Source organism: Cupressus sempervirens, chromosome 3, assembly GCF_028749045.1.
Source record: "Cupressus sempervirens isolate cs-2001-9-10 chromosome 3, ASM2874904v1, whole genome shotgun sequence".
Taxonomy (NCBI): Eukaryota; Viridiplantae; Streptophyta; class Pinopsida; order Cupressales; family Cupressaceae; genus Cupressus; species Cupressus sempervirens.
In genome coordinates this window covers 303,535,040-303,546,242 of record NC_143120.1, presented here as the reverse complement: position 1 = coordinate 303,546,242, position 11,203 = coordinate 303,535,040, and positions in this window count along the sequence as shown.

The following is an 11,203-nucleotide window of genomic DNA, read 5'->3' as shown; positions in this document are numbered from 1 at the left end:
AGTATGAATCAATCAACAATACAAAAAAAAAACTATCACATTAATAATAATGTTTCAAAGATCAAATATTGTTATAATAGTAACTGGCTAAGATGGGAAATATATCTAAAAGCATTGTTCTACAAACAAGAAGAAATCTGAATCAAAATATAATATATGCATAGGAAGAACTATTACATGTTTGGAGTAAAAAACTTTGCACCATGATTCATGTGCAATGAAACATTGAAGAATGCAGTTTAGAGATGTTGCACTTCCCTCTACTATTCTTTATTGAGGACGCCCACATGTGATGGGTCTGTTTGGAGAACTGTAATGGGTTGTTTCTCCCTTGCCCACTTTTGGCATCATTTAAATGTATGGGAATTATAAACAATAATAGCTAGAGACATATAGATTTCAAAGGAAGATAGTGAACAAGGAGTGAGAAATTGGATCACTTTATGTGATCTATAATTTATGAATTCATGTACCTAAGTCATATCAGGCAAAAATATTGTTATTATTGATCAAAACTAAACAAAGACATGATGTGGAGGAAGGTTGACTAGTCCCACACACCTAGGAAGTATGTGCATATAGAATAGAGTCCATAAGCCATGGATAAGCAGTTGAAAAAATAGAAAGTGGCATCCACAAATGTAGAAGGGATGGAAGCACTAAGTATCGATAATACTAGTATTGTCTATGAAGAAGAAAAGCTTGGTGACATGGAGGAAAGATTGTCTATTATAAGAGTACAGAGCTAAGAATAAACACCCCGTCTAATACATCTGATGTGGACAGTCCTTGAACATAGTTTGAGCAGTGATACAGGACAAGGACATGCAACTATAAAGGATGACACCCAGTTAAAATAGTGAAGGAGATAGCACATAAATATATAAGTTATAATCATATTAAAGAAAGGGTAGGGCCCAGTTTGTGCCTAAAGATTTGGACTCTGCACATGTAAGGTAATGTATTTCCTTTATATAATAATTATTATAATATCTCTATTTTAAATTTATGATATTTAATAATTTAATATAATGTTTATTAAATATGAAGAGAATCATTATGGGAGTATGAATGGTAAAGTTTGAGTATTTTATTATCTTACTTTATTGAAAATATAAAATAAAGAGTTATGCTAGAATTGTTTATGCTATTTTTGGTAATAAACATGAGTTAAATTACTAACATTTTAATTAATGTTAATATTCTTATTTATATTTTTATATGAGTTATTTGCCTTGATCTTTTCCTTTGAGAAATGTTCTTATAGGAAAAAAAGGGAGATTAGGATTCAGAGGGAGAAGACTGAGGAGCTATTTGGTTAACCTTCAGTGAACCAAATCTTATTGATTAAGAGGGAGTAGACCATGCTGAGATGGTTTCTCTAATGACTAATAAGTTGTCACAGTCAAGAGGACTGTGACCATGTGACATTTATATGGGCCTATCCCTTGTGTACATCATGATGAAGTGGCAACTTCCAAATGATGTCACTTGTATTTGGGAGAAGTTGTATGGTGATGATCTTACAATCAACTTGTATTATGAGATCTAATAAATTGAGTGAATGGTGAATGTCTTGTATCTCAATATTCTGAGAGGCCATTACTCTTAGAGTACTTGGTGAATATCTTGATATTCTAGGAGGCCAATACTCTTGATATCAAATGTGACATCTAAACATTTTGAGTAAGTGGTGAATTTCATTGATATTCTAGGAAGCCAATACTCTTGATATCAAATGTGATATCTAAATGTTTTGAGTAAGTGGTGAATATCATTAAAATTTTGGGAGGACAATACTCTTGATATCAAATGTGATATCTTACTGTACATTTGAATAATTGATGAATATCATATGTTGATATTCTAGAGATCAATATTCTTGATATCCTATGCAATATTAATGGTTGAAAACTTTCAAGATATTACCAATGGTGTAATATTTGTCTTGTGTTTATCCTCCCTTGCTAAGAGGGAGTGTTAATGTTTGGTAGCTTCTGTGGGATAACTTTATGGTTATTCATATAAAATTATATATGAGATATAATATTATGTGAGATATCAACTTATAATATAATATAATCAAGTTTTTATTATTACTCATCTATTTATTGAATAGACATGTCTATTCATTCACCCATGCTCAATATAAATGAGAGGATGTTGCATATGGAAAATATATACCTTATTTTAGGCAATGCCATTACATTTGCAGCAGATCTAAGAAACATCAACACAAGCTGAGTCTAATACTCAAGAAGATAATACTAATGATGAGGATCCTTATCCTTATCCTATTCCTCATGATCTTGCTAAATTTTTTGCTGAGCCAGATGACTTTGTGCCATGTGTTAGCACTATGGATGGTACTAGTGATTCTTTTGAGGATAATACTAATCCACACTATGCCCATTTAGAACAGGGAGATACTAGTCAAGTGTTACATGATGAGTACCTATATAAAAATCCAGATGATGAAGGAGAGTATGTCCCTATCACTATTGGGGAATTCTATAGCATGTTGCCATGTAGCACTAATTCTAAGGAATATGAATTTGACTCCCTTTTAGAAGCAACTGCAAATAAAGACATTGACCATGTTCATATCTATGAAAACCAAGTCAAAGTAGGTGAAGCATCTAGGGTTAGGTCAGATGGGTCTAATCCAACTACTGTCCTTGAGTCTTTGATTAATGATGTTAGTGCTCAAAGGCATTCAAACACACTTATGGATGAAGCTACTCTAGCTCTCGAATTGCTAGTCTAGGCATTTAATAATTATACTATGAACACAATCAAACCCACTACTCTTGCACTCACATATTGCAAGATTATCGATTGGAATTCTAATACATATAGTGAAGTCCCCACATTCCAGAATGACTATACTCTTGCCTACTACTTAAATGTTGTCAAACTAGTAATGTCTTCCACCAGTGAACAAAGTGTCAACATGACTAAAGCTGACATCAAATATCTCAGTCATACAATCAAAAAGAAAAAAAATAGAAGGTCTAATGGTGAAAACCACATTGTGGTAGTGTTGGAACTTTAAAAAGTAAAAATAAAAAATGTATCCAAGGGTGAAAACCTATTTGAGGTTCCTATAGATGAGATATTTGATGTACTTCCTAGTCATTTTTAGGAGAGATCATCAATGTTGATAGAGCCAACACATCTGATCAGCTTGGGTATAGAAGAGCATCCTCACATGATACATCTGGCATAGTTACTATCTCCAAAAGAAAAAGAGGAATTCATTGCCTTCTTCTGAGAGAAGAAGATACACTTTGCATAGACATATTCTAACATGCCAAGACTAGATCTTGATCTCATTATGCATAATTTGTCCATCGCACCAAACATTAAGCTAGTTAAACAAAAACTTTGGAAAATGCATCCTCATGTTGTATTGCATGTCAAAGTTGAACTGGAGAAGCTTTTAAAAGCTGGTTTCATCCATGTTATTGATTACACTAAATGGATATCCAACATCATTGCAGTCTCCAAGCATGACAAATCTATTAGAGTTTGTACTAACTTCTGTGATCTCAACTTAGCATGTTCTAAGGATGATTTTCCACTTCCCAACATTGATATGATAGTGGACATGACAACAAGATATGAGATGTACTCACTCATCGATGGATTTTCTATTTATAATCAGATCAAAATTGTACTAGAAGATTAGGAAAAGACTGCTTTTACATGTGCATGGGGAACCTTTTGTTGGAACATCATGCCATTTCACTTGAAAAATGCTGGTGCTACATATCAGAGAGTAGTCACTAAAATTTTCCATAATATGATGCATAAGACCATGGAGGACTATGTGGATGATACCTTGGTCAAGGACACAAAATTTAATACTCATCTAGAAGATTTGGGACCTATCTTAGATCGTATGGAAAAATTTAGTCTCAAGCTTAATCCTAAGAAATGTGTATTTGGCATCATATTAGCAAAACTATTGGGATACATTGTGTCTATGAAAGGAATCAAGGTGGATCCAGAGAAAGTTAAAGAAATTATGGATATGCCTCCACCCTATAATATCAATGAAATGAGAGTCTTACAAGGAAGACTTCAATCTATCCATAGATTCATCTCACAACTAGTGGATAGATCACAACCTTTCACCAAGACTCTATATATAGGTGTGAAATATAATTGGAGTTAGGATTGTGAGCAAAGCTTGACACAAATAAAACAATATCTTGCTAATCCACCAATATTGATGCCTCCTATCTATGGGAAGCCTTTGATTTTGTATATCTTTGCCACAAAAGCTTCTTTGGGTATCTTACTTGCTCAAGAAGACAATGATAACAAGGAAAGGGATATTTAGTATCTAAGTTGTAAATTGATCTCTTATGAGATGAATTACAATATCATTGAGAAAGCTTGCTTGGTGGTTGTCTTTTCTTCCCAAAAGTTGAGGCATTATATGCTCACCAAAGTAGAAGATTAGTGGCTAAAATTGATTCACTAAAGTACTTACTTAGTAAGGAAGCTCTAACAGGGAGATTAGCTAAGTGGGTCATGATACTAAGTGACTTTGACATTCAATATGTTGAATGAAAAGCTATCAAGGGACAAGCGATTGTGGATCAGCTAGTAGATGCACCTATGCAGAGTCTTCTCCTAATAAACATCAATTTTCTTGATGAGTCAATTCTGACACTCACACACCAAACATGGGTGATTTTCTTCGATGGGTCCTTCACATAATAGGGACCCAGTGCTAGGATACTCTTCATAACACCACAAAAGTATTCACTCCCCAAGGTGAATAAGATTATATTTTCTTGTACAAATAACATTGTAGAGTATGAGGCTCTAATTAATGGCATGAAGATTGTGGCTAAATGGAAAGTGGATCAATTGAACATCTTTGGGAACTCTTAGCTCATAATCAACCAAGTTAATGATGTGTATCAAATAAAGGATGAGAAATTAATCCCTTACAAATGCATGGTTGATGATATGAAGAAATACTTTTCTCACATCACTTTTTAGCAACTTCCTAGAGCAGACAACAAAGCGGTTGATGCCATGGCTACTTTGGCTTCCTTGCTACAAATGCCCAAAAATGATCTTCAACATGAGTTCCTAGTGGAAACATTACTCTACCCTGCCTATGATACCCTTGATTCTAAGATGATATGTTCTATTTTAGGACAAGAATCATCTCGCTACCACCACATCTACTCCTATCTTTATGACCAAACTATTCCAGACACTCTAACTTGGAACAAAAAATGTCACCTTATTCATAATGCTTCATGGTATGTCATTATTGCTAATGACTTGTCTAGGAGAGGTCTCAACGAAACACTCCTTAGGTGTTTAGAACCCAAAGAGTCTAAATGTGCATTAATTGATGTTCATAAGGGCATTTGTAGATCTCACTCAAATAGCTTGACACTAGCTCATAAACTTATTAGAGCTAGTTACTACTGGCTGAATATGGAGCAAGAGGCAATCAAGTACACCAATTCCTACAAATAGTGCCATCTCCATTGGAATCTGATTCATGCTCCAACCAAGGAGTTGATTCCATCTACCACATTGTGGCCATTTCAAAAATGGGCCTTTGATCTTGTGGGTTAGATTCACCCATCTTCTTCTAATGGACATAAGTTCATTATTAAGGCTACAGACTACTTCATGAACTGGGTAGAGGCAATACCTCTCACAATATAAAATGGAAACATTGTAGCTCTTTTTATCACAAACTACATCATATGTAGGTATGGTGTACCATCCTCCATTATTATTGATAATGGAGGATAGTTTAAAAACAAAGACCTCAAGGAGTTATGAATTTTTTTTAGAATAATGTAACATTGGTCTTCTATCTATTACCCCTAGGGTAATGGTGAAGTAGAGGCATCCAAAAAGGCAACAATCAAGATCATGCATCACACAGTCAACAAATCTGGGAGGGACTAGCACCTCTAGATTAATCCAACTTTGTGGGCATATATAACAAATATTAGAACTCCTATAGGTACAACACCCTTTGCTTTGGTCTATGGAGTAGATGTTGTGCTTCCAATTGAGGTCAAGATTCCTACTCTGAGAATCTCCATGAAGGGCCTCATTATTGATGAAGATTATCAAATATCTCAGCTTCAAGAGCTAGTGTTACTAGATGAATGTCAGCAAGTGGCATGCGATCATCTACAAACTTATCAATACTATATATCTAGAAGCTACAATAAGAAAATCAAGCCACATGACTTCCAACTGGGTGATCTTGTTCTAAAAGAAAACCCAAAGAACCAATAACAAAGGGTCCAAAAAGGGAAGTTTGAACCTAACTGGCTTGGTCCTTACATAATCACTATAGTGTATGGATATGGTGCTTACCAATTTTTTATAGCTGAGGGAGAGGTGCTCAAGGAGCCCATCAATACTCTCCACTTGAAGTGGTTCTATAGTTGATTGGATCTCCAAGGCTCCCTGTATATTCTTAAATGTCTTGAAAAAAATCTAAAAATTGCAAGAAGTCCTGAAAAAATATTACCCTAGTAAAAACCTAGCAATAGGTGCCTTGGTAATATCAAAAACATTTGAAAAACTTGAAAAAACAAAAAAAAAGAGAAAAAGGAGAGAAATACAAAAAAATTGAAAAACAAGAAAAAATGCCATTGGTGAAAACCTGGAAATAGGCATCATGGTAGCAAAAAAATAGAAGCTCTACCAAGAAGGTGAAAACCTAGTAAATAGGCACCTTTTGTTCTCAATGCTTCATCTTGTAGCGCATCTTCTAGCTTCCTATATAGTTTCTTTCCTACTTTTTCTTCCTGCTTTTGTTTCCTACTTTTCGCTCATGTATCCATGGGTCAAATCTTGTCACAACTTGGGGGTAGCACCCTTTAGTGTCATAGAATCTCTTTCGTGATAGTCATTAGTTGTTCTAACTACATTTGCCTACTATCACTAGGGTCACTCCTTTTTGAGATTCTTCTCATAGAATCTCTTTCGCGACAGTCACCAATTATTCTAACTACATTTTCCTACTATTGATAGGGTCACCCCTTTTTGAGATTCTCCTCATAGAATCTCTTTCTTGATAGTCACCATTTGTTTCAGCTATGTTTGCCTACTATCGCTTGTGTCACTTTTTGAGATTCCTTTCATAGAAGATCTCTCTTGCATCAATTACTAGTCATTATGGCTATGTCTAACTACTGTTGCTCAATTCTACTCAGGTTCTTCACATTAAAGATTCCTCTTTGACTTCACTCACCAACCCACATGACTGAATCTATCTACTGTCATCACCCTACTAAAGATATTTCTTTCATTTGTGTTCTAGACATTGACACTTGACACCAATCCTATAACACAAAACTCAAAATGATATACTTGTTTGGATATGTTGAGCATTTTATTTGTTTGTTTCACTTTTGTTTTATCATGTCTCCTTGAGCAACTCGATGATGTCATTTTTTACTAGAGAAGCAATGATTGGGGGCATGATCTTTTCTTTTCTTTCTATCTATGGTTTAGTTCAAATAATTTGGAGCATCCATATAAGAAGAGTGTCCATTATAAGAGCCTCTATCTCATATTGGATGGTTGTGTGTACCTTTAATCCTTTATATGGATACATCAATAATGTTGGTTCTTCTCCTTGCTTGTTGGAGTGAACTCTTCATGCTATAGTAAATACTGATACTCGTCTTGCTAAGTGAATGTATGGGTCACTACGAGTATATCTAGGAAAATTCTTTCTCAGGTTATGAACACAAGGGTCATTGCAGACTGAATACTTACTGAATACTTAGCATAAAATAGATCTCTTGTGTGCCTGGTGTGTCTACACACAAGCAACATTTTGGTCATCCTAGCATTTTTGCTTTGATGCTAATGTTAATTTGCTACATTAAAAGGGATAAATGTTCTAGTCATTTTGGCTTCTTCTGCCTTGAATGCTTACATTTTATCCTAAAAAAACTAGAACATATGTCTTATTCATATTTCCATGATCGTAATGTCAGTGGGAATTATACGACATATGGGATTTTGTTCTATGCTCAATGATGAAAATTAAAGAAGTTTGGTAACCAGACCTAGGGTTGCATTTACTTTAAGGTTGCATCTAGCATAGGTTGACATTACATACCTCACTTGGCTACACAGATGATTTTATTGCAAATCTAATTCCATTCTTCATGATGTGGGATCATTGGTCTCTTCAAAGTATCATGCTTCTTCACAGCTACACAAGCGTTTTGTTCTTTGGTTCATCCTCTTGCTCCTTGAAGGGATACCTATCATTGTTAACCAAAAACATGAAATATTACATCATGTGTTAGCACATTCACATTTGTATTCCATACATAATTTCATCATCTATGTCATCTATACAACATCTCTAAATCAAATCAACTATGCATCCATACATTACATCAATGACTACATCTCATAATCACATCAGAAACATCTCATGTACATCAAATTAAAAGATTGACAATGAAAATGACATGTACACGAGATACTCAACTCAAAATCTCATATATATATATATATGTGTGTGTGTGTGTGTGTGTGTGTGTGTGTGTATGTGTGTATGTGTGTGTGTGTGTGTGTGTGTGTGTGTGTGTGTGTGTGTGTGTGTGTGTGTGTGTGTGTGTGTGTGTGTGTGTGTGTGTGTATTAGTATCAAAGAATATGCCAGTACAAAAATGAGCACTACTCGAGCACTGTCGATAAAAAATGATACAAAATAGTGTTGGCACACCAATCGATACATAGCCAGATCAAAAACTTAGGGACAAAAAAAATCAATTCTAGCTCTATCTAGCTCCCTCAACTCCTAGAGGAGGAGGAGGAGGTAGTGGAGGCATAACTGGCATGGCTGGTGGTTGCACACCTCTCGAATCTAGAGCATACTCTGAGAATTGGGGCACTTCCTAAGCCTCATCGGGCACCACTATGGAGTAAGTTGCAAAGTAATAGGCCCCTTAGGCCACCTATAATTGAACCTCATCCTATAGCTACTCTACCCTCCACTTAGCTACTTGTAACTGCTCTCATAGCCCAAGGATCTCATGGTCTCACTCGGCTATCCAAGTGTCACGTATGACCACTTGCATCTGCAGCTCCCCTAGCTATTGAGAGGCCTGTCGAATCCACTCTCTAGCCATCCTCAGTGAATCCTAGGGCCCAACTGTAGGTTGGCCCTACATCTTCTCATCTAATTTCTCAGCATGCTACTCAACTGACACCTTCTCCTCCATGTGGGGTTTGTGCCACTGACCCTTCTCTATCCCACTACCACCAACACCTAGATCTAACCCTATCTATCAAGGGGGAATCTATACCTATCTCACCTAGTGTCTCACCTATTGTAGTGGTCCTTGTAGTGGCTACTACGGAGGCTACTATGGTGGTCCCTTTAGTGGTACTTATTGAGGCATCTGTGGTCCTAGAGCCACCATCCCTAATGGATCTATAAACCATGGGAAGGGATGGCTGACAAAATATGCCTAGTAGGTAGGCATCTTCCTGACATCTACTATAGCTGACAGATAGTCCCATTGTATCACAACTAGGTTGTGCACATTCATCATCGACCTCCTTGGATCCAACCTCATCGACCTCTACCACTCTAGATCTCTTTCCAACTAAGTATATGAGAAATACTCTAGAGAAATTTCATGTGGTCACCTATACTATCACCATATGTGAGTGATGATAAATCTCTCAATGATCTAAGTAGCTCAGCCTATCAATGGTCATGATGCAAACATTTGGCTCAGCTCTTAAGGAGCATCATCCAAGTCCTCAATCTCTCTCTAAGTCTACCATATGACAAATACTAGGTCATCAAGACATGCTCTCTAGTGCTTAGTCTTCCCCAGACCTGATTGGGTAATTAGGCCCCTATATCTACAAATGTATGGTTCCATGGGCTCCTGTGCATCATAAAAAATGGGCCTCATGACTAGCAGGTGCTCCCATGCCTAGATCTGTAAAACATAAACTCCAGTGGCCATACTCTTCTGCTCATGGTAGATGATCTCATGCATCTTGTAGAACATATAGGTGAGCATGAATTGTCCCCACCCAAATCTCTCTATAGCATCTACCATCTTGTGAAGCATCACACCCCAATCACTCCAACCCATGCTGCCCTATGTCTGGCACCAAGAAACAACTAATGAAGATAGCCAAGACTGAAGCTAATTTGTGTGTAGAGCCATATGTATGGACAAGCTCGTCCCATGTGATGGCTCACCCTATAGCCAACTCTCATTGGAAGATGGCTTGTAGTGCCTCTATATCTACTCTCAGCATTGTGTCATAGACCACTCACGACCCATGGAATAGTATATGTAGAATCTAGTAGATGTCCTATGGCATGATGGTCATCTCTCCCTAGGGTAGGTGGAAAATGTTCATCTTCAAATGGAAATGCTCCACCAATGCAAGCAACAAGCTATTATTCACCAGCACTGCTGGGATCCAACATAGATGTGATAATCCCAATCTGTAAATATGCACCATGTTAGCATCATCCAGACTCTACAAAAAACCTCCATAGGGTGGATAGTGGGACCTAAATGCAATGTCATCAAAGAAAACCTACACACATGACCAAAAAAAATAAGCAAATGATTAGTTCCTACTCAAAAAATCCAATGAAATGACAAAATTTGAAAAAAAAAAATGCTAAAAGTGACACCAATTTTTCGCATGAGATTTCATATTTTCATGTGAGAAAATAGATTCTCATGCAAGAAATGACAAAACATTATTTCAAGATGTGCCCAAATTCTTATGCATCTCATACAAGAGGTGGGTATCTCCTGAGCGAGATTCCCCACTAGTGTGTAGGAAGAAACACCGATTTGGTGTGTCTTTGCACGAAGGAAGACTGGGTTTGCACAAGAAACAAAACCCTCACACAAGGATTGACAGCCCCAAATTTGAAAAATACAAAAATGTGCTAAATAGGCCTAGAAATGCATGAAAAATTCACTGTGAAGTGGGATTATTGCCTACTCACTGGAGGTCTATAGTCCGCCAGCCAGCTATGTTGTTGGGAGCACTCAAAATGATGCATATGTATGAGAACTGCCATTCTTAGCTTAGAGCTCACTTCTTTACTAAAGAAAAAAAGCACAAATGATTTGAAAAAGACCCTCTGGGCCCTTATATAGGTTTTGAACTAATTTTTCAAAGTG